Source organism: Phyllobates terribilis, unplaced genomic scaffold (genome assembly GCF_046119375.1).
Source record: "Phyllobates terribilis strain yellow unplaced genomic scaffold, ASM4611937v1 Scaffold_167__1_contigs__length_4167997, whole genome shotgun sequence".
NCBI lineage: Eukaryota > Metazoa > Chordata > Amphibia > Anura > Dendrobatidae > Phyllobates > Phyllobates terribilis.
The window spans coordinates 113,823-139,825 of record NW_027362927.1 but is presented as its reverse complement, the minus strand read 5'-3'; positions in this window follow the sequence as shown (position 1 = coordinate 139,825).

Here is a 26,003-nt window from a genome sequence, read left to right as displayed (position 1 = left end):
CAGAGAAAATGTCTTGGACATGAGAGTGGGAGGTCCTGATTATGGAGGATGTTAATCTTAGCTCATTGGAGTGTAGATATGGTAGAGATGCAGGACTGTGCAGCAGTGTGGAGAGGTTTGTGGATGAGTGTAATGACTGGTACAGGGTGGAGGCACCAGTGTAACTGCTGGACAGAAATATGAGACTGCTGCATTAAGGATAATGAGAAATACATTTAGTGAGAAGAAGAGCAATTAGTGAGTTACAAGTATTTGTGAATTCAAGACCAAAAGGAATCAGAGCAACAGTAACAGATTTTACTTTTTTTTAATTAATAATGGGATGAATAAAATCGTGAACATTATCAATAGACTAAATCAAAGTCAGGAAGATAGCCGAGGTCAGATACCAGGTGATCAGTAAATGACAAGTCAGACGGGCAGTATGAATACCGCGGAGCCCGATGACAGAGGCGTTACTGAAACTTGTCCAGGTTGACCAGTCAGAAGGCCACAGGTAGATGGTGAAGGTCCTTCTATACAGCTCCAGCAGTGATGGTGGATCTGCTGGACTTCAGGGCGCTGGATGCTTAGGTGTCCCGTCTTTTAGATGGTTTTAGGGCAACAGTGACAGCATGCAAATGCGCGAGCAGCCCTGGATAATCCACGCCGGCAGGATGATAAGATCCGGCGGAAGATGGAACCTATGACAAGAGAAATAAATATAATGTAAGTGATGGGACTCCATATTACATGATAATGCTGTGCAGTCACTGTGGCCGGACAGCAGAAGAATATTATCATACAGAGGTCAGGGGTCATTGTCAGCAATCATACATGTGACAATCCCATCACTGACAGATGGCATCTACTCCACATGAATTATTCTCACTGACATCACACAACATGGAGTTTATTCTCACACTTACCTCGTCTCTTTTTCCCATTTTTTCCATTTTCTGAGTTTTGTTGCTCCATACTCAGATTTATTGCCCATTTTCTTTCTTCATGAGATGGAAATTCTGATGAAAAATTTAAAAAAAAAATCAGTAACAATATATTCTTATAGGATCTGCTTTGTCATAATATGGATAACATAAGAGACCTATAGTATTGTATAAAACCATGTGGGAATATTTGAGCCTTGAAGTCAACATTCACATTGCTGGTGCTGTAGACATGTACATACCTGGCAATGGGGACGAGGGTGGCAAGATGGTAACAGCATCATCTGTATTACATACAGGAACAGATACTTTCTGCCTGTTTGAAGAAGAAGAACATGTAAATCTCAAGTAAACTCCATATAAAAGGGGTTGTCTCGCTAGAAGAACACCGACTATAAGGACTAGTAGGACATATGACTGTCATAGTGGGGAAGGTCTTCTGCTCAAGACTACCTTTTATAGAGAGCTGAGAGGAAAACAACTACCAAGAATGGCCGGCATTTCATACTACATCTCTCCTACAGTGAGGGCAGCACTAAAAGTGCATGACCGGCCACAATTATGGGCTGTTATCTCCAACAATTCCGAAAGCTGAAAGCACAATGACCCATAACCATGGGGCGGTGGATGCTGCATTTGATATTATGGTATTTATGTCCTATATTTGGTGTTGTGCACATATATCAGCCTGGAGCTCCCAGTAATGACCCCATAATCTACTCACATTTCTGAGATGTTTGTGTTGGATTCTGGTGTACACTCTGGAGGGGCCTTGGGATCCTCGTTGTTCACCATCCCGTTAGTGGTGGTAGAGTGCTAAATGTGGATAACAATACGTTATTAAATATATATACTTTTTCATTTTGTAGATCCTTTTTTGTACATATTTTGGATTTATCGATCACATACTTACTTTAGAAAGCCTCTCAGAAGATGATGATGCAAATATTCGGAAGATAAAGTTCTCATCGTCCTCACTTGTGCCCTCCTTATCCTCTGAGATCAGATGGTTGTTTTCATCAGACTGATCTACAAGACATAGGTAAGGAAGGATTGTTAGAGGGTGTCAGTATAACACAGTCGCTATATCTCACTAGGTTACTAGATGATACAACGTAATATACAGAATACATGAAAAAAAACTCCTGTACAAAATTAGGGAAATAGGGATACAGTACGAACCCATGGTCAACATAGCTGAGATCCATGAAACATGGATAACATAGTAGACCAGAAAAACCATGTGGAAATATTTGAGCCTTGAAGTCAACATTCACATTGTTGGTGCTGTAGACATGTACATACCTGGCAATGGGGACGAGGGTGGCAAGATGGTAACAGCATCGTCTGTATTACATACAGGAACAGATTCTTTCTGCCTGTTTGAAGAAGAAAAACATGTAAATCGTAAGTAAACACAGTATAAAATGGGTTGTCTCACTATAAGAACACTGACTATAAGGCCTAATAGGACATATGACTGTCATAGTGGGGAAGGTTTTCTGCTCCAAACTACCTTCCATGGATCAGAACACAACTACCAAGAATGGCTGGCAAGTAATACTACAGCTCTCCTACAGAGTAGGCAGTGCTAAAAATGCATGACATGCCACAATTATGGGCTGTTATCTTCTGCATTTTCTGAAGCCAAAAGTACAATGACCGTTAACCATGAAGCGGTGAATGCTGCATTTGATATTCTGTTATTTATGTCCTATATTTGGTGTTGTGTACATAGATCAGCCTGGAACTCCCAGTAATGACCCTTTCTAATCTACTCACATTTCTGAGATGTTTGTGTTGGTTTCTTGTGTATACTCTGGAGGGGCATTGGGATCCTCATTGTTCACCATCCTGGTAGCGATGGTACAGAGCTAAATACGGATAAAAATAAGATATAAAATATTTTTTTTATGTACTTTTAGAGTTTTTTTTATTTTTTTTTACATATTTTGGATTTATTAATCACATACTTACTTTACAAAGCTTTTCAGAAGATGACGTAAAATTTTGGAAGTCAAGGCTCTCATTGTTCTCACTTGTGCCTTCCTTATCCTTTGAGACCAGATGTTTGTTTATATCAGAATGATCTACAAGAAATAGGTAATGAAGTATTATTAGAGGTTGTCAGTATAACACAGTCACTATTTATCACTAATATTAATGGGAACAGATGATCACATATTAGGGAAGATGAGACAAACAGTCGCTTAGTCTAGATGACGTCTCCTTCTACTTACTGATAAATAAGCTGGTGTCTGCGTCTGAAACAAGCTGAGGAACATACTCCAGCTCCTGGCTCAGAATGTTGTCAAAGTCCAAGTCACTCAGGAATGGATGAACCTTGATCTCAAATGCTCCTCCTAGAAAAAGAAAAACAAAAGTGATGCGGACATAGTCAGGGATGGCTCCATATCTGAACAGTTTATCGTAATCTGAACTAATGACAAAACTGAGCTGACATGAAGGAAATAAACTGAAAGTCTTAGTGTGGAGAACTAGAAATACAGTAGATGAGCTGATAGAGAAATGCTGATCTTCATGGACATGAGCGATATGTCCTTGGTCTAATAAGGGAATATTAATACTAGTATATCTGTTACCTGTCCCAAGTCTACGCACAGGATTTCTTCTGAGCAGCTCAGTGATGAGATTCTGAGCATCCAGGGGTGGAGCGCGATCACAATTCCAAATTAGTTCTCCTGTTACATAGAAAATTACAGAAAATAAAACCTCTTTACTGGACTGTAACATAAAGCAAAGGAAATAACTAAACAAATGTAACCAATCAACGCAATGATCGGATTATTCTACTCACCAATGACAACCCTTTTATAAAGCTCAGTGAGGGAATCAGCATCAAATGGTACACATCCCAGCAGGAATTTATACAGGATGATCCCCAATGACCACCAGTCAACAGGTCTTCCATAGCCTTCTTTCAGGATGATCTCTGGGGCTATGTAACATGGGGTGCCACAGAACTGGAAACCAACAGAACATAGAGATGAGAATCGATGAAACAATTATTATGACAAGATATCATCGTTAAAACACAATGCAGAAGATAAAATATTAGTGGAAAAGTTCTCTAGAAAGGAAGAACGTAGAGAAGAGACAATAGTGTGATGAGATTTGCAAATAACAAGCTAAGTTCTTGTAGGTGATGCTGACCTCACGGTCCTGGAACTCTCTGGAGATGTCCACTGCTAATTCCTTGTAGGTGTTGGTTTTCGGTATCATTAGACCAAGTTTTGAAATCCCAAAATCGGTAACTTTAATATGTCCAGTAGATGTAATCAGGAGGCTGCAAAAGAGAAGATGGTTTTAGCCTCACAGACTGAATGATAATAAATGACAACTTTCCCCACTTTATTATACTACGGGGGCACTTACTTTTCCGGCTTCAGGTCTCTGTGCACCACACCGTAACTATGCAGGTATTCCACGGCAAGTACCGCCTCTGCAAAGTACAAGCGGGCCATGGGGACAGAGAAAGGACCCCTGGTGCTTAGAAGGGTCCCACAGTCTCCACCTATAGAAGAAAGGAAATATGACCGGTGAGGGGTTTATACAGAAGATAACCATGATATACCACGAGCAGATAACCATGATGTATAATGAGCAGTGAGCGGAAACATCCTGGGGAGATCACACAGATAGTGGCGTACATAGAAATCACAAGACCCCATATCAAAAGTTGTAATTGCCCCCCACCCTAAAAAATAAAAAATAAATATATTTATATCCCTGTTGAAGCAGCTTGGTGTTCTCACCAGCAATACAACTTTTATGGCCATTTTAGAGTATGATGCTCCCAAAAATGCCCACACCCACACTCAATGAGTATGGTATCCCCACAGTGAATCCTCCTAAGGAGGCCACCACTTAGAAGGAGGCCAGCCACAACCCCCTACTCGGTGTGATGGCACCCACAGCAACCCTCCCACTCAGGATAATGGTTCCCACAGTCCCTCACACAATATAATGGTCCGCATAACTCCCCACTCAGTATGATGTCCCCACACAGAATGGGGGCCTCCATATAGAGTGAGGACCCCCACAGCACCCCACTTAATATGATGACCTCCACTCAGCATTCACAGTCCCCCCATATCTAGTCATACGGCCCCCTTTCAGTATTTTGGTCCCTACTAGCCACCTACTCAGTATTTTTGCCCCCACCAGCCCCACCTCCTTGAAGAAGCAAATACCGCTGAAATTGTGATGAAAGGTGGAGGGATGCTGCCCACTGCCGAGCGTCGACAGACCCCCTCCGACTGATGAGCCCCATAGCGCCCCTGCACCAAGATCAATGAATTTACGAGCATCTTGGTAATAGATAATGTAGCACCCTGAGGATTCGGCTGCTACAGGGGTATTACACCTCAAGCCAGAGGTGTGGTATTCCACTCCCGGGTAAGGATGGAGTGTGGAACTGAGCTCAGTAGGCTGCATACACTACATACATCCCATTTCCGGGGGACAGATCAACGGTACTCCCACCAGTTTATGTGCAGGTACGATAGTGTCTGTCCCTGGCTGGAGTGGGAGGGGGGTGGAACATCCCAGTAGTGTAGGGGCAGATAGGGGGAGCAGTCTGGGTAAAGCTAGGAGCTCATTGGGTGCTGGTCACCTGAGCTCACACATAGAGGGAGTATATAAGGTGGGAACCATCTTAGATCAGGGTCAGACAGGCAGACAGCTACTAGTCAGTCTGTTGTAGAGGGTCAAGCAGTCCTGAAAGAAGAGAGAGAGGAGTCAGAAGGACCCAGAGGGGAAGAAGAGGGAACCCCAAGAGCCCAAATACAAGCAACAGGGTGAAGGGTTGGCACAAGGGTACCGGATCCCAAGCTGGTGGAGGGCACTAATCCTCAGCCAGAGACCGGAGGTTGTGGGCAGGATCTGCCACGACCCCCCACTAAATCCACCAGGAAGGCAGACCAAGTATAGGGTCAGGGAACCCAGAAGAGGTGTACCCACCAAGAGACCCGAGGGAGCCGGACATAGGTGGATCCCTGGTGGGGAAGGCCAGAGAAAAGGAACGTCAGAAAGGGAGCTCAGGATCACGCTCCAGAATTACCTGGGGGTTGGCCGAGTCCAGGACCTGGTGGACGCAGCACGGCTCGGGCGGTCACTCAAGGCCGGAGTGACCAGAACAACAGCAGTAAGTAAAAACCCTGAACTGCACAGCCCGACTCTGAGTCTTAATACCATCCTCACTGCACCACCACAACCACCACCCTCTACAACTGACCCCCTGAGGCTATACCCCTCCCATTGGGGGTTATACCACCAGAAGCTGCACACACACCACCAGCCTCAGCGGACCCTGCTGCAGCGGCGGCCGTATTGACCGCAAATCAACGGGTGGCGTAGTCGACACTAAAGAACATCCAGCAACATCTGTAGGACTGCCACACACTGAGCTTGACACCCTGGGCACGGACCGGGTCACCGCCACTCGGAGACTACAACCCCCATCTGATCCGGCTCCGGGTATCCCCCAAACAACACTGGCCCAGGGGGCGCGTCAATAACCTATAGTAAATGCTCTGTGGGGAAGTAACCAACAATGTCCTAATGATATGAGCAGTGATAAGATGAAAGCAGACATGGGCTGAATATAATACAATAGATGTGTCTTACCTCCTACATACTCCATAACCATACACAGGTGAGATCTAGTTGGAAAGGAGCAGAGCATGGAGACCACAAAGGGACAATCAGCAAATGTTAAGATGTCCCTCTCCAGAAAGGCCCATTCCAATCTCTGTGCAGTATTTAGGTTCCGCTTAGCCATTTTCTTCATAGCAAAGGTCTGGTGTGAGTCTTTATGATGTACTAAGTAGACGGCCCTGGAGAGAAGGAGAATCCATCGGTTATAATAAATCCTTATTAATAATCCATCTATAGAAATCATTATATGTTTAATACTGGTATCCAAGGGGTAACATTTCTCCTTGCGGAGAGTGACATGTTAAGCATGTCAAGGTGAGGAGACTTTTAAGCCTCAATGATGCTCTGGGAAATATGCAAATTGTCTCTTCAGAGAGGAAGAGAACTAGAACTCTAGTGCCCCTTATAGGAAGTAGAAGTAGTAATCCTAAAAGTCAATATCGACCCTTTAACGAGCCTTATCACATGACATGGAATAATAGCCATAACCAAAATCTCAATTTTCGGACACTATGTTTTGGGGTACAAGCACTCATCAGTGCAAAGTGTGAGATATGGTTTGGCTGGGTGAGAGGCATCTGACCGGGATCCAAGCGGTAACGTTTCTCCTTGCGGAAAAAGCCATGTTAAGCATGTCAAGGTGAGGAGACTTTTAAGCTGCAATGCTCTTCTGGGAAATATGCAGATTGTCTCTTTTCAGAGAGGAAGAGAACTAGCACCCTAGTGCCACCTATAGGAAGTAGCAATCCTATTTCCCAGAGGAGCATTGCGGCTTAAAAGTCTCCTCATGTCCGCAAGGAGAAAGGTCAACCCCTTGGATACCGGTCAGACACCTCTCACCCAGTCAAACCATATCTCACACTTTGCACTGAAGAGGGGCAGTACCCCAGAACACAGTTCCTGCAAATTGAGATTTTGGTTTTGGCTATTATCCTAAGTCATGTGACAAGGCTTGTTAAAGGGTCGATATTGACTTTTAGGATTGCTACTTCCTATAGGTGGAGTTCTAGTTTGCTTCCTCTCTGAAGAGACAATTTGCATATGTTTAATGCTAGAAGTCTGGCCGCCACTATAAATCCACATCTAGAAATACATAAAATAGCACTACATAGATCACCTACGGGAGGTCTCCACAATGCCACTTCTGCCGGAGCCATCACCCAGGTCACATTATAGATACGAGAATCTATCGAAATTCTCTTTAGGCAGATTCGCTATAACTGACCAAATACAATTTAGTGCAAATAAAATTGGTCCAAAATGAATGTGCTCCAGGGCTCTCTTCTGCTGCTGAGGCCAGTGATTGGGCCCACATGGTCATGGTGGAGGGTGTAGATGTCATTGACGTCAATATGGTGTCACCCTTCATGTGACCATGTGTAGCCAACTTCTCTGATCAGCTTCATAATGGAGCCCCCCCATCAAAACAAAGATCAGAGTGGAGAGCAGAAAAGCTCAGATGGAGGAGGCAGCATAAGAACAGATGAGGGTCTAGCACAGGCGAATGTAATAATATTATATGTAATTATATTATTTAAATCGCTTTCCTTACAGTTTGATTTGCTACAGATCATATAATTTCCCTATGATAACACTGAATGGCAGAGTGCAGGGGCAGAAGCATTGTCATAGGGAACCCTGAGAAATGTGGATTATGGCAACAGAAATCTCACCCAAAATTTCCACTGCTGATGAGTTTGGAAGTTTCATAGTCGCTCATATGCGGCTTTCTCGCCGGAACCAATGAATCCATCACGCTCTATAAAAGAATAAGAAATAATACTGATTTATTGAAGATGCAGGAAAAAAGTTACAGATGCAAAAACTTCTCCCCCCATATTATGTCCCAGATGATTTACACTGATATGATGTTGGGAAGATACAAACCGGACGCTGGGCAGACCTGGCGCTAGCACCCAGCACACCCAGGCAAGTGCCGGGGCCCTGAGTAGGCGAGGGGCCCACTTGCTGTCGGGCACCCTGGCGCGCTATGGGACCGGTGAGCAGAGGAGAGTGGTGCCAGCGCCAGCTAGTGGGCCTTGCTCCACCCCCCCAATGCTTGCCCAGGACCACGGCCGGCACAATACTTACCTCTCCACAGCTGGTGAGCAGTGAGGTGAGCATTTGATTTTTTTTTTTATGTATGGAGGTATGGGGCATTATATGGGGGGAGAAGTGACATCCTGCATTGGGGATTATATGGGGGGGAGGTAGGGACATCCTGCGTGGGGTATTATATGGGGGGGGAGAAGTGACATCCTGTATGGGGCATTATATGGGGGGGGGAGTGACATCCTGCATGGGGCATTATATGGGGTAAGAGGTGACATCCTACATGAGGCATTATATGGGGGGGGACATCCTGCATGGGGCATTATATAAGGGGGTGAAATCCTGCATGGGGTATTATATGAGGGGGAGAAGTGACATCCTGCATGGGTCATTATATGGGGGGGAGTGACATCCAGCATAGGGCTTTATATGGGGTGAGAGGTGACATTCTGCATGGGGCATTATATGGGGGGTGACATCCTGCATGGGGCATTATATGGGGGGAGTGACATCCTGCATGGTGTATTATATGGGGGGAGAAGTGACATCCTGCATGGGGCATTATATGGGGTGAGAGGTGACATCCTGCATGGGGCAATATATGGGGTGAGAGGTGACATCCTACATGGGGCAGTATGTGTTGGGGGGACATCCTGCATGGGGCATTATATGGGGGGGTGACATCCTGCATGGGGCATTATATGGGGGGTGACATACTGCATGGGCCATTATGTGGGGTGGGACATCCTGCATGGAGCATTATGTGGGGGGGACATCCTGCATGGGGAATTATATGGGGGGTGACATCCTGCATGGGGCATTATGTGGGGGGGATATCCTGCATGGGGCATTATGTGTGGGGGACATCCTGCATGGGGCATTATGTGGGGTGGGACATCCTGCATGGGGCATTATGTGGAGGGGACATCCTGCATGGGGAATTATATGGGGGGTGACATCCTGCATGGGCCATTATGTGGTGGGGCACAGCCTACATGGGGCATTATGTGGGGGGCACAGCCTGCATGGGGCATTATGTGGGAGGGACATTCTGCATGGGGAATTATATGGGGGGTGACATCCTGCATGGGCCATTATGTGGGAGGGGCACATCCTGCATGGGGCATTATGTGGGGGGGGCACAGCCTGCATGTGGCATTATGTGGGGGGTCAAAGCCTGCATGGGGCATTATGTGGGGGTCACAGCCTGCATGGAGCATTATGTGGGGGGTCAAAGCCTGCATGGGGCATTATGTGGGGGGCACAGCCTGCATGGGGCATTATGTGTGGGGTCACAGCCTGCATGGGGCATTATATGGGGGCACAGCCTGCGTGGAGCATTTTATGGGGTCCATTATTCTATATGGAGCAATATATGGAGCTCATAATACGGTATAGAGGACTATGTGGTGCCATTATACTGTGTAGAGGACATTACTGTCCGGTCTGCACTGTGAGCTGTGAGGATTCGCCGCTTTCTGAGTTATTGTGGAATTTACAATAGATATCGCTCATGTAATGTAAGAAGTGAAATCTTCGGGCTTGTACTATATATATATATATATATATATATATATATATATATATATATTATCTGCGGTATCTGTGCATCATGAATCGCCCACGAAATCCTGGAGCCGCCCTGCAACGGTCATCATACATTACTATAACATTCTGGATAATGTGGGAGATCACACAGAGGAGGACTTACAGGTAATCTGTCACCAGGTGTTTGCTATGTATTCTGAAAGCACCATGATGTAGGGGCAGAGACCCTGATTCCAGTGATGTGTTACTTACTAGGCTGTGTGTGGCTGTTTCAATAAAATCAGTAGATTATCACTAGAAGACTATCTGTCTAGCCAGGTAGTCCTATTGCTCTGTACCCCTGCCTCCACCACTGATTAGCAGCTTTCTGCCTATGCACAGTGTACACAGAAAGCTGCCAATCAATGGTGTCGGCGGTGTTATACAAGACTCAGCATTCAGAGCTCTGCAGCAGAAAAAAATAGTGATTTTATCACAACTGCTCCACCGAGTAAAGTAATCAACACATGGATTCAGGGTCTCTGTCCCTGCATCATGCTTCTCTCAGACCAAATAGCATAAACCTGGTGACAGATTCCCTGTAATTCAAATGTAATTAACACCATAGGGTCATCTACACTTAGAATAGAGACGTCCCATGGTTGTATGGGGGATAATACTGGACGAGTCATTCACACCCCATGATCTGATGACACACACGCATCCCCCTCTATGATACTTACGGATTCTTGGATCTCCGGGATCTCACTAATTCCATTGTTAGGATTCGACAGCTCAGTTGTTTCTAAAATAATGATGAAGAAATGAAATGTATTAGAGGATATTATTCCTACATAGATAATACAGCAATATAACGGAGAAATGACAAGATGTCTGTAAATGGGATTCATACTCGTTATAGGGGGATTCTAAATATGAGAATATACGGGGAATCCATAGATAAATGTAATGTAAATGATGGAGGAACCCCTTCATAAATAACAAAAGACTGACCATCACTTCCGAAAAGAAAATGGGTGTGAACAGGTGCATACTAAGAGTAGCCATCCAAATACATAACTAACAAAGTTGCACTCTGTAACGCTATAGCATGTAAACATGAAATAAATGAAATTTGAATTGCATTACTGCTGTAGAAAATAGGATAAAAGGAAGATACTTAGCGCATAATTTGGCCAATTCATGAATGGCCAGCAGCCACGGCAAGGCGACCTTCTTTTTCTGGGTGCATGCCAAGTAGCCACGGCAAGGTGACCTTTTTTTTTGCTGGGTGCGTGCCCAGCAGTCACGACAAGGCGACCTTCTTTTGCTGGGTGCATGCCTAGTAGCCATGGCAAGACGACCTTTTTTGCTGGGAACCTATCTCCACCCATCAGCCCGGGGTGGTTTTAATTACAACTACCCATATAAATGTAGGCTTCAGCCTAGGAGAGGATTCACATTAGGAGAGGATTCCAACAAAAAGATCGCCTTGTCATTGGCTGCTGGGCATTCATGAATTGGCCAAATTATGTGCTCAGTATCTTAGTTTTTTCCCATTTTCTAGAGCAGTAATGCAATTTAAATTTAATTTATTTCATGTTACTTGCTATAGCACTGCAGAATGGACCCTCCATCACATGAATGAGGAAGCCCCCACCCACGCTGCACATATGAGTGATGGTAAGAGAGCTGAAACATAGGAGAGATTTGAAAATTAGCCTGGAAGTGCACTGGGGGCGTGTCACTGCACTTGGATTTCTTCTTTCACGCCCCCAGCGCACTTCCATTCTGATTTGTATATGGTGCCTACTTTACATTTCTCCTGACTGGCACATTGGATTTCTACAAACAATTATTATTAGGGGACAATGGCCTATACCGTCACACCACTACTTCTATATGTAACAATGTGCTGCCAGGTTCCCATTACACAGAGTAGAGAGTAAATCTAACATTATCCTCCGTCCTCTGTAATATCTGGACATTCCTTGTAGAAGGTCGGGTGATCGCTCACCTGTAATCAGATCGCTGTTCAGCTCCGGCTGACTCCTATTAGGGTCAGGGATTTTCGGGGTCACATTTTGCCCACATTTGGCGTCGCCTCCTGTTGTTTCCTGATAGATATAATATATATAATTAATATGTGGAAGATTTCACTAAATCACCAAATACATAAATCATGAAGGACTAAACCAACATTTACAGATGCTCCAATTGTAACGATACAAATCCCGCGCCATCTTCAGACCTTTTCTCAGAAAGTCTCCTCAGATACGGTGGATTAAGATACGTCTATTAATATTGATCCTTACCGGGCGTTCCAATGAGCGTTCTAGTATAGACAGGACTTTTTCGGCCAGTTCTTTAAAGACAGCCAAATCTTCAGTCTGAGATCTTTCTTCAGCCTATAAAGAAGGAAAAATGGAAAGGAGAATTTTGAGATGAGAGTGGTCAGAATGGAGGCGGAAATTGTATGTGACATCGGTTCTCTGTCTGCAGATACAATGACTACATACTGTATTTGGAGACTCGTTGTGTTTTACCGTATTTTTTGGACTATAAGATGCCTTTTTTTCCAAAATTTTTGACCTCCCTTCTAACACTCTCGCACCCCTCCAATCTATCCTAAACTCTGCTGTCTGACTAATCCACCTGTCCCCATGCTATTCCCTGGCTTCTCCCCTCGCTCCGCCAATCCCTTCACTGGCTCCACATTACCCAGAGACTCCAGTTCAAGACCCTAACCTTGGCATGCAAAGCCACCCACAACCTGTCTCCTCCATATATCTGTGACCTAGTCTCCCAGTACTTACCTGCACGCAACCTCCGATCCTCACAAGATCTTCTTCTCTACTCCCCTCTTATCTCCTCTTCCCACAATCGCATACAAGATTTCTCCCATGCATCCCCCCTACTCTGGAACTCTCCACCCCAGCATATCAGACAGATTATTAATAATAATAATTGTCTGAATGTAGCTTACCAGGGGGGTGGCTGTGGTGGAGTGAGGTCACAGGAGGTAGGGTCACTGCTGTAGGAAGCCGGCAGTAGAAGTGTGGCGCTGCTGCGGGCCCCGAGCTGGGAGGAGCTGGGTATCCAGGAGGTGCGAGGCTGCGGGCCCTGGGCTTCAAGGAAATGTTAGCGGTGATTTAGGAGGGGAGTCCCCGCTCTGCCCATTGAATTTCTGGCGGTGGGCTTCAGGCAAATGGCCACTGGAGGCAGTGCATGTGAAGATTTAGATCTCGGCTCAATGAGGAGCTGAGATCTCAATCTGCGTATTGGCCATCTCCAGCAGCCTACTTCTTGAAGCCCACTGCAGAGAAATCAATAAGCAGAGCAGGGCCTCCCCTCCTGAATTACCGCTAACATTTCCTTGAAGCCCAGGGCCCGCAGCCTCGCACCTTCTAGACACCCCGCTCCTCCCAGCTTGGGGCCCGCAGCAGCGCCCCACTCCTACTGCCAACTTCCTGCAGCAGCGACTCTGCCTCCTGTGACCTCGCTTCACTGCCACCACCCCCCTCAGTAAGCAACCGAAAATTCAGACTATAAGACAGACCCCCATTTTATTATAATAAATGTTTTTCCTATTTACCTCCCAAAAATTTTTGGTGCGTCTTATGGTCTGCAAAATACGATATATTAGAAGAAAAAGCTTCTATCCCTCCATTATTATCTATCAATATTGAGATGTTCTGTGCAGAGTGTCCGCCACTTACCTGGTGTAGTAATGTCCTGATGTTCTGAAGTAAATCCGTCAGATAGTCTGACGTTAGACGACGTTGTCGGTGTTTGGTCAGCCAATCCTTTACTAGCTCCATCACCAGCCGGTGAGTGAAGCTGAGGACGCCATTGGGTGGTAGAAGCACACTGTTAGGACGATTGATCATAAGGATCAACAATAGTGCTTTTACCTGAGGAATGTCCAAAACAATTCCAGCCATAGTGAAAAACTGCAAGTGCTATCAGTCACTATAGAGCCAAGAAAGGCACGGGTGAGCCTATGTGCATTGTATATATAGCGACTGTGAGCAGTGATGTCACCATCACCTGTGATGTCATCACGGAATCTTGTGATAGAATCTTCACGGAGCAGCTCTGAGCAAATAGAATGCGGCCTGGTAATATATAAAGTGAAAACACCATACAATTAACTACCCATGTTACCATGACCGTTCTATTTTATATCCAATTAGAACACAACCCGGATAAAGGTGTGTTCACAAGTTGGATTTTGGCAGCATTTTTTTTCTACCTCAAAAATCAAAGGAGGCAGGAAAAACGCTACTTAAAATTCAGGTGTTTGAAAAATGCTGCAAAACCTCTGAAAGACTTGACAAGCTGCAGATTTAAAAGAAATGCAAACAAAACAGCATGTGAATGAGATTTCAGAAATGTCATTCACTAAGATGGTACTGTAAAACAAAGCATTTTTGCTGCAGAAGAAAAACAGTGAATACACCCTAAACATATCCTCAGTCATATTATGGGAAATATTGTATATTTCGCATTTATTATCTCACGTGTTTTTCTTCACCATAGAACTTTTAAGGCTGTGTGCCTACTATGCGTTTTTTAGGCGTTTCTGCAGCGTAACTTCCGCTGCGGAAACACTTAAAAAACGCTTGGTGATAGGTCTGCAATGGTCCCCAATGATAATCCGCATGTGCTGTGCACATGCCGCGGAGATTTCCGCTGCGGATTATCATTGCGGAAAAATCCGCAGCACGTCCTTTAATTTTGCAGAGTCGCTGCGATTTAGCCGCCATTGACTTGCATTGGAACGCATAACATCCGCATGACTACACATACACATGTGGATATTATGCGACTCAATGCGTGGATGATACCCGGGTCTGGAGATGAAGAGACTCTCCTCCAGACCCGGGTACCATAGTACCTGTAGTTAAAATAGAATTAAAATAAAAAATAAATATATACTTACCTTCTGATGGCCCCTGTCTGCTCCCGGCGGTGCTGCTGGCTCTTCGGCTGCTCGCGGTGGTAAAAGGACCTTCCATGACGCCATTTAGTCATGTGACAGGTCACGCGACCGCTGACATCGGCGGTCGCGTGACCTGTCACATGACTAAATGACGTCATGGAAGGTCCTTTTACAGCACCGTGATCCGCCGAAGACACCGGACGCATCGGAGAAGGAGATCGAGGACCATCGGAAGATGAGTATAATGTTTTTTTTTTATTTTTCACCATTATTATTCTTTTTTTTCATTATTGATGCTGCATTTGCAGCATTGTAACTTGGTCACACTATATAAATCCATGCCGGTTGCATGGAATTATATAGTGTGACCAAGTTGTCAAGCACTTTTCCAAGTGATGCTAAAATCACTTGGCAAAGCGCTTGACAACCCAGGGAGATGCAGAAACGCTTAGGAAAAATCCGCAGCATTTCTGCATCGTGGTCATATATCCTAACTCATTGGCGAACTGTTATACAAGGCTATATTCACACTAGACGTTTTTTTAGCGGGCTTTTTTATGCAAATTTTCAGCTGCGTTTTACAGTACCAACAAAGTCTATGAGATTTCCGAAATCTCATGCACAAAGCTTGCTTATTTGTCCTCAGTATTTTGTGCTTTCCATAGCTTTTTGCAATAGAGTATGTCACTTGTTTCAGCGTTTTTCACCCATTAAAAAAAGGGTGGTGGAAAAAAATGCTGAAAAAAAGCCTAGTGTGAACATTTTGCTGCGTTTTTAGTGAAAAAAGCAAGTATGTGACACACATTTATTCTTGTGATTTTCCCAAGTTTAAACCATCTTGTCTTGGTCACCTGAGATAGCAGCTTGGATTATTACAGTTTAATTAAATTAGTGATGCCTACAAAGTAAATATTGGTTGAGCTAGGTGTGAGATTGAACAACACGTGTGGCCCAGGGAGGTGTGAAAATGAACAATGCCTGAGCAACTCAATGGCAAACCATAATGTGAAAGTAAATAGTGTCCTACAAATTCAATGCACTGCCAGGGTCTTAGATAAACCATTCCAGACCAATTCACCCCCCACCCCCCCTGTTACATTTGTAATGTGTACTTTTTCATGAACATATGTCTTGCAATGGTGACCTGTTTTCATGTGTCTATGGTGGAAGCAAAGCTGAACTTTGGGATCCTGAAAAACGCACCAAAAATGCACCAAGAACCACTGCAAAAAAACACACCAAAACCTGCGTTTTTGACGCTACTTCTTTCCTGCCAAGAGATTATGTTTTGCTGCAGAAAAAAAACACCTAGTGTGAATATAGCCTAAGACTTACTCTGCCAGCATTAATAGTCAATATTCCGTATACAAATAGGACTCCAATCCAGGTATTCAGTTTATCATAAACATGCCTGAGTTAATCTGCCAAATACACATAGTATGCTTTCTCATAGGTCAAATCTAAATCCTGTTAAAGGTCCAAGTTGCAGCAGTTAAGTAGAACAAAACAGACCTCTTCATTCTTTGTAGGTGGAAAAACTTTCGAAATTGTCAGTGTATCAAGTACTTATACTCCTGACTGTATATAGTATAATTGCCGCACTGCTACATACAGGTGCTTCTCAGAAAATTAGAATATCATCAAAAAGTGAATTTATTTCAGTTCTTAAATCCAAAAAGTGAAACTCATATATTATACAGAGTCATTACAAACAGAGTGATCTGTTTTAAGTGTTTATTTCTGCTAATGTTGATGATTATGGCTTACAGCCAATGAAAACACAAAAGTCATTATCTCAGTAAATTAGAATTAACAAGAAACACATGCAAAGGCTTCCTAAGCATTTAAAAAGGTCCCTTAGTCAGTTTCAGTAGGCTCCACAATCATGGGCAAGACTGCTGACTTGACAGATGTCCAGAAGGCAGTCATTGACACACTCCTCAAGGAGGGTAAGCCACAAAAGGTCATTGCTAAAGAAGCAGCTGTTCACAGAGTGCTGTATCCGAGCATATTAATGGACGTGGAAGGAAAAAGTGTGGTAGAAAAAGTTGCACAAGCAACTGGGATAACCGCAGCCTTGAAAGGATTGCTAAGAAAAGGCCATTCAAAAATTTGGGGGAGATTCACAAGGAGTGGACTGCTGCTGGAGTCATTGCTTCAAGAGCCACCACACACAGACGTATTTCAGGACATGGGCTACAAGTGTCGCATTGCTTGTGTCAAGCCCCTCATGACCAATAGACAACGCCAGAAGCGTCTTACCTGGGCCAAAGAGAAAAAGACCTGGACTGATGCTCAGTGGCCCAAGGTGTTGTTTTCAGATGAAAAGTAAATTTTGCATTTCATTTGGAAATCAAGGTCCCAGAGTCTGGAGGAAGAGTGGAGAGGCCACAATCCAAGCTGCTGGAGGTCTAGTGTGAAGTATCCACAATCAGTGATGGTTTGGGGAGCCATGTCATCTGCTGGTGGAGGTCCACTGTGTTTTATCAAGACCAAAGTCAGCGCAGCCGTCTACCAGGACATTTTACAGCACTTCATGCTTCCCTCTGCCCACAAGCTTTATGGAGATGGAAATGTCATTCTCCAGCAGGACTTGGCCCCTGTCCACACGGCCAAAAGTACCAATACCTGGTTTACACACAACAGTATCACTGTGCTTGATTGGCAGCAAACTCGCCTGACCTTAACCCCATAGAGAATCTATTATAGAGAATCTATGGGGTATTGTCAAGAGGAAGATGAGACCCCAGACCACACAATACAGACGAGCTGAAGGCTGTTATCAAAGCCACCTGGGCTTCCATAACACCTCAGCAGTGCCACAGGCTGATCCCTCCATGCCACATTGCCGCATTGATGCAGTAATTGATGCACAAGGAGCCCGAACAAGTATTGAGGGCATTTACTAAACATACATTTCAGTAGGCCAACTTTTCGGATTTTAAAAACATTTTTCAAGCTGTTGTTATAAAGTATTCTAATTTACTGAGATAATGACGTTTGTGTTTTCATTGGCTGTAAGCCATAATCATCAACATTAACAGAAATAAACACATAAAATAGATCCCTCTGTGTGTAATGACTCTATATAATAGATCCCTCTGTGTGTAATGACTCTATATAATAGATCCCTCTGTGTAATGACTCTATATAATAGATCACTCTGTGTGTAATGACTCTATATAATAGATCCCTCTGTGTGTAATGACTCTATATAATAGATCCCTCTGTGTAATGACTCTATATAATAGTAAAATAGTAACATAGTAACATAGTTTGTAAAGCTGAATAAAGACTTGCGTCCATCAAGTTCGACCTGTTAGTTCTGTAATTGCTAAAGTTGATCCAGAGGAGGGCAAAAACCCCAAATGATTTGGCCAATCTTCACCTGAGGAAAAATTCCCTCCCGACTCTGAAACCAGCAGTCAGAATAAATCCCTGTATCAACCTACTATTTTATTTTATTTTTAAGTATATGCTGAAATCTGCCTGGTATCTAGAAATGCATCCAGTCCCCGCTTGAACTGGTGTAGTGAATCTGACATTACCGTCTCCTCACTCAGTGAATTCCATATTCTCACTGCTCTTACAGTAAAGAACCCCTTCCTATGCTGGTGCTGAAACCTTTTCTCTTCCAGTCTTAGTGAATGCCCTCTTGTTACCGTAATATCCCTCCTTTTGAACAAATCCCGGGCAAGATCTCTATACTGTCCCCTAACATATTTGTACACATTTATTATGTCCCCCCTCAACCTTCTCTTTTCCAGGCTGAATAGTCCTAGTTTTGCCAACCTCTCTGGGTATTGCAGTCCCTCCATTTCCTTTATTAATTTTGTTGCCCTCCTTTGTACCTTTTCAAGCTCATTTATATCCTTTCTATATATTGGGGCCCATAACTGAGCACAGTATTCCAAGTGTGGTCTGACCAGAGCTTTGTACAGTGGAAGAACAATGTTCTCATCCTTTGCAGCTATATCTCTTCTGATACATCCCATTACCCTGTTTGCCCTTACAGCAGCGGCCTGACTTTGGGCACTCCAATTTAGTTTGCTATCAATCAAGATGCCCAAGTCCTTCTCCATCTCTGAATTCCCCAATGATTTCCCATTCAGTGAGTACTGGTGACTTCCATTTTTCCTTCCCATATGTATGACCTTACATTTCTCCTTGTTAAACCTCATTTGCCATTTAATGCTCCACCTACCGAGCTTATCCAAATCCCTCTGTAGGTCTGCACTGTCCTCTTTTATATTAATTGTTTTACATAACTTTGTGTCATCTGCAAATATTGATATTTTACTATTTATCCCGTTGACTATGTCGTTAATAAAGATATTAAATAACATTGGGCCTAGTACAGACCCCTGTGGTACCCCACTAGTGACGCTTACCCAATCTGAGTATATTCCATTTATAACCACCCTCTGCCTTCTCTCCTTTAGCCAGTTAGCTACCCACTTGCAGACATTTTCCCCCAGCCCCATCATTCTCATTTTGTATACCAACCTATTATGTGGCACGCTATCGAACGCTTTTGCGAAGTCTAGATACACGACATCCACTGGTTCCCCCTGATCTACTCGAGAGCTAACCTCCTCGTAGAAGTCAATCAGGTTTGTTTGGCAGGAGCGATTCCTCATGAATCCATGTTGGTTCGGGATTAAAAGATTATTAGCATCAAGATGCTCCGTAATCGCCTCTTTAATGAAGCTTTCAAAAATTTTGCCCACAACGGACGTCAGACTCACAGGCCGATAGTTTCCGGCGTCACTTTTCGCTCCCTTTTTGAATATTGGCACTACATTCGCCTGTCGCCAATCAAGTGGTACAGACCCAGTCTCAACAGAGTCCTTAAATATAAGATATAACGGTCTGTCTATCACATTACTTAGTTCCCTTAGTACCCGTGGGTGTATGCCATCAGGTCCTGGTGATTTGTTTATTTTAATGTTACTGAGGCGTTTCTGTACCCCAGCTTGGGTTAGATTTGTCATACTTAGTGGAGGATTAAGCTTGTCACTTCTCATTTCTCCTGTTAGTTCGATTTCCTTTGTGAAAGTTGTCGAAAAAAAATTATTTAATAGATTAGCTTTATCCTCATCTTTCTCTATGATTTTGCCTTCCTCACTTTTTATCGGTCCAATATTATCCGATTTAATCCTTTTACTATTTATATACGTAAAGAACAGTTTGGGATTTGATCTACTTTCCCTAGCAATACGTCACTCTGTTTCCTCCTTCGCTATTTTTATTTGTTTTTTACAGGTTCTCGTTTTTTCCTTGTAACACTTTAGTGCCTCCTTACTGTTTTCCTGTTTTAATCTCTTGAATGCCTCTTTTTTGCTATTTAACGCCCCTTTTACGTTCTTGTTCAACCATATTGGTTTCCTCTTATTTCTGGCCCTTTTATTCCCATACGGTATATATCTCTCGCACTGAGTATTCAGAATTCTTTTGAAGGTTTCCTATTTACTATTCGTATTCCTTTGATTAAGTACTTTGTCCCAGTCAATAAGTTGAAGGCTTTCTTTCAGCTGATCAAACTTCGCCCTCCTAAAGTTTAATGTTTTTGTTGTTCCCTTATTGATAACCCTACTGAAGGGCATTTTGAAGTCGATAATATTATGGTCGCTATTACCTAGGTGCCCCCCTATCTGTACCTCAGTTATTCTATCAGGCCTATTAGTCAATATTAAGTCCAACACGGCCTTCCCTCTCGTTGGTTCCTGCACTAGTTGGGAGAGATAATTATCCTTAATATTTGTCAAGAACCTTTTTCCTTTCTGAGATCTACAGGTTTCTGTTTCCCAGTCAATATCCGGGTAGTTGAAATCCCCCATTACAATCACTTCATTATGTTTTGCTACTTTGTCTATTTGTCCTAATAGCAGATTCTCATTCTCCTCTGTTATATTTGGTGGCTTATAGCAGATCCCCAGTAATATTTTATTATTATTTTTAGTTCCCTCTATCTCTACCCACATGGACTCGACCCCCTCTTCTCCCTCTCCTATATCTTCCCTTAGTCTGGGTTTTAGACATGACTTTACATATAAGCAGACTCCTCCGCCTTTCCCCTGTTTCCGGTCCCTTCTAAATAAACTATAATCTAATAAATTTACCGCCCAGTCGTAGCTATCGTCTAGCCAAGTCTCTGTTATACCTACGATGTCATACCTCTCCTCCGATATAAGCGCCTGCAGCTCATCCGCCTTATTGGTCAGGCTTCTTGCGTTGGTCAGCATGCAAGATAAAACTTTGGGGTTATTTAGCATCCTATTCTTCTCTAACGATCTAACTGTACTATCCCCACCCCCCTCTCCACCCTCATTATATTCACTTCTCCCCTTCCCCCTTGCTTGCCTCACATCCCACCTATTTCCTTGGTTTCCCCCCCCCGTCTCTAGTTTAAAAACTCCTCCAACCTATTAGCCATCTTCTTCCCCAGCACCGCTGCACCCTCCCCATTGAGGTGCAGCCCGTCCCTACGGTAGAGCCTGTAGCCGACCGCGAAGTCGGCCCAGTTCTCCATGAACCCAAACCCTTCTGCCTTGCACCAACTCTTTAGCCACTTATTCACCTCCCTAACTTCCCGTTGGCGCTCCTGTGTGGCTCGCGGGATTGGTAGTATTTCTGAGAAAACTACCTTGGAGGTCCTTGCCCTAAGCTTCCTACCTAGGTCCCTGAAATCATTTTTAAGGACCCTCCATCTACCACTCACTTTGTCATTGGTGCCGATGTGGACCATGACCGCTGGGTCCTCGCCAGCCCCACCCAGTAACCTGTCAACCCGATCCGCGATGTGCCGGACTCGAGCGCCAGGGAGGCAGCACACCGTTCGGCGATCCCGGTCTTTGTGACAGATTGCCCTGTCTGTCCCCCTAATAATAGAGTCACCCACTACAAGAACCTGTCTTGCCTGCCCTACACTTCCCCCCTCCCCCTCATTACTGGAGCATACACTCCCCCGGCGGTCAGAGGATCTGTCGTGCTCCAATAATGCCGGTTCTGAACCAGCCTTCCTATACTTCTTCCCTCTATCCCTCCTAACTGTTATCCAGCTCCCTGCCTGTTCAGCCTGCACTTCCCCTCTATGCTCCACCCCCAGTATTGACCCATTGAGTGTCTGCTCGGTGAGCAGCAAACTCCGTTCCATGTTGTCGATGCTTCTCAGTACCGCTATCTGAGCACTTAGATCCAGAATTTGGGCTTCCAAGTGCACGATATGCTCACATCTCTCGCAGCAGTATGGATCCTCGAGCGGTTGCTCACGGAATGCATACATTGCGCAAGATGTACACTGCACGGCTCCCGCCAACATGGACGTCATTCTAAATATGGGGATACAGTCAGTATATATATACAAGTACAAAACACAATTATTTATATATAGGTGTATGGACGGGGATCAATTAGGGATGTGCAAGTGTATCAATTAGATATCGGCGGGGGATCAGTTAAGTATCAAGTATGGACGGGGGAATCAGATAAGTAGGTCAGGTGGATTAATTAAGTAAAAAGTAAAGTAAAGAAAGAATGAAATACAGTCAGCAATTCAGTCCTAAGTCCTCCCTTCCAAACTCCCTGAATCCAAAGTCACTGAAAAACAAGTCACACACTTACTTTCGTTCGCACTTACGCTCCGGACACACGCAGCTCATTCACACTTGCAAACTAAGAGATTTAAAGAGGTTTTTTTTTTTTTTTTCTTCTTCCTTTTCCAGCAATGTACCCTTCACCTCAATGCACTTCCAAAGGACTTGATGTGTGTAATGACTCTATATAATAGATCCCTCTGTGTGTAATGACTCTATATAATAGATCCCTCTGTGTGTAATGACTCTATATAATAGATCCCTCTGTGTAATAACTCTATATAATAGATCCCTCTGTGTGTAATGACTCTATATAATAGATCCCTCTGTGTGTAATGACTCTATATAATAGATCCCTCTGTGTGTAATGACTCTATATAATAGATCCCTCTGTGTAATGACTCTATATAATAGATCACTCTGTGTGTAATGACTCTATATAATATAGGAGTTTCACTTTTTGCATTGAAGAACTGAAATAAACTAACTTTTGATGATATTCTAATTTTGTGAGAAGCACCTGTATATAGTATGAAGCCCCACTGCCCCATATGTGTATGTATAATTTGATGCACATGACTCGCCCCCTGGGCCGTGGGGTACACGGAACCGGGCCTTCTAGTGTACGGTGCTGATGGGGGTAGTAGTGGCAACCCGATCCCGTGGCTCAGGGTGGTCAGACCAAATGGTGGCAGTCTATTTATCAGTGTTTTGAATGTCCGACTACGCCACACGTGGATTGCGGTCAGGGATAACCGCCGCTGCGAGGCAGACTGCTGAGGCTGGTGTTGGTGTGCAGCACAGGGGTAGGATAACTCCCCACGGGAAGAGTGTAGCTTCAGGGCAGTGTAGGTGGATGTTGGGGGTGATAGTGCAGGCCGCAATAGTAAGAGTTCAGAGTCCGCTTCAAACAGTTCAGGGTCTTTATTGTAGATATTATTAATGACCCAACAGTACCGGTTAGGAATGGGCCTGGGTGTCTGAGAGCATTCGGGCGAGCCCCACTGGTCAGGGTGAGTGTGTAGGCCTACCGTTCTCTCTATGCTCTTTCTGACTATCCCCCTTTTCGTGGTGTAATAGCCCACGTCCCTGAGCTGGCCGTGTACTTCTCGCCTGTATGGCATGCGACTAGGGCCTTGGGTACCTGTTGCTTGCTCCTCGCTGTACTGGTCCCTCTGTGTGGCGGAGCCTCCAGGCTTCTTAGGCCAAGGGACCTGAAATCCCTCGCAGGTTGGTTCTCTGCTGCTGGGCTTGTAACCCTGACAGCCCCGGACCCCAATGCCCGGTAGATTGGTTCTCTTCCAGGACCGGCTCTCGTCACCTCTGTCCCTGGCTTGCAGTTTCTCCTCTGCCTCACGGACTCCTCAGCTACAGCTGAACTGTCCCTCCTTCTCTGGGACTAGTCTCACTCCTGAGCTAGGTCTTCCAGTTCTCTCTAACCCTGCCCCCAGTTCCAGCTTTTATAGGGGCAGCCAGCTCCCCCTGCTGGCCTGGGACAGGAGGTGCTGTATGCTAATTGTCCCTAACCAGGGGACCTCCCTCCTGCTCTCAGACACAGATTATTGTTTGTGGCATTCAGGCCTGGGGTGACACATTCTCCCCTAGTAAAATTTAGTACTCCGGACTAAACAGGAAACACAAATACAGGGTATAAATGACAACATAACATATATACAAGTATATTTTGTCCTTGAGGTCACGGCGCTTCCGTGACCGGGTGTCCATGTCACCCAACAAAGTGTGAAGTTTTCCACAGTGTGGGGACCTGTTTCCATAAACCGCAAGTTCCTGGCCTTGGGCGTGGCGACAAGGCTGAGCTCTCTACTTTGGGCCACAAGGAGGCCACACCGGACAGATTTTTCTTCCGTGGCCATCTTCGAAAGAGGGCACCAAGTGCAACTATCTACAAGACAGTTCCGGTTATTCAGCGTCCATAACCTGTTAGTCCATGAACTAGAAAGACTGGAAAAACATAATTAGCAACCAGGCAACAAACATAAAACATTTACAATATACAGCATTTAGATCTTCCAGCGAGCTGGTATTTGCCCCCTAGTGCTCCGGGTTGACCTGCGTAACCCACTGTCTGGTGGTGGTCTAACCTGACTTTCCCCACTAGCATTCAGGGTACAGCTACTAGCTGGGTTTACAGGCAGTGCAGGCAGCTATCTGCGGGTCCTTTGGCTTACCGCAGGTATGGCAGGCTCACTGTCAGCAGAGGGTTGACTCTCCTGGGCTGCTGGCATGGGTTCTTCTGCCTCTAGGGCTGCTTGGTCTTCTGATTCCTCCTGCTCTCCTGTAGGTTCCTGCTGGGTTGGTTGAAGGAAGTGTAGGACGGGTACCACTATTGCATCATTTATCCGAGTCCAGGACCGGGGGAACTCTCCAAGAACTGTGCTGATCATTTCTTTTTTGTCTTCTGCGGGTTCAAGGTCATCTTGATCTTCTCCTGCACTCTGCAGTTGCTTGGGGCACCTTTTTAGGTGGTCTCTGGAGACGGTGCTAGTGGTTTCTCCTCCATCCTTGGTAATTACACATACCTTCGGGTTGTTGTGGTTGGACTGCAGTACTGTGTACGGGTCGCTCTCCCACTGGTCATCTAGCTTGTGAAGCCTTCTCTTCCGCTTCAGGACCTGCTCACCAGGTTCCAGGGGACCAGCAGGGGCGTGTTGGTTGAAGAGCCTCTCTTGCTTTTCTCTCGCTTGAGCCAGACTCCTCTCCACACTCTCCTGTACCTTCTTGTACTGTAGCCGCCGTTCCGTATCCCAGTCCGCGTCTGGGGAGGTGGGGAGGACTCCCATCTCCAGGTCTATCGGCAGCTTACCTGGTCTTGCCCTCATCAGGTAAGCCGGGGTGCAATTTGTAGCATTCACCGGGATATGGTTGTATAAGTCTATCAGGTCTGGCAGCTTCTCCGGCCACAGGCTGCGTTCTTCCAGGGGCAACGTTTTGAGGAGATCAATGACGATATTATTCATTTTCTCACATAGCCCGTTGGTTTGTGGGTGGTAAGACGTTGTCCGAATCTTCTTACAGCCGTAGAGGTTGCAGAACTCCTGGAAGATTTCAGCCTCAAACGCTGGACCTTGATCTGTCAAGACCTGTTCCGGATACCCGTGTGGACGGCAGAAGTGTTGTTGGAAGGCTCTGGCTGCTGTTTGGGCTGTCAAGTCTTTAACAGGAACCACCACCAGGAACCGGGAATAGTGGTCCACTATTGTCAGGGCATAGACGTAGCCCGACCGGCTTGGAGCCAGTTTCACATGGTCCAGAGCTACC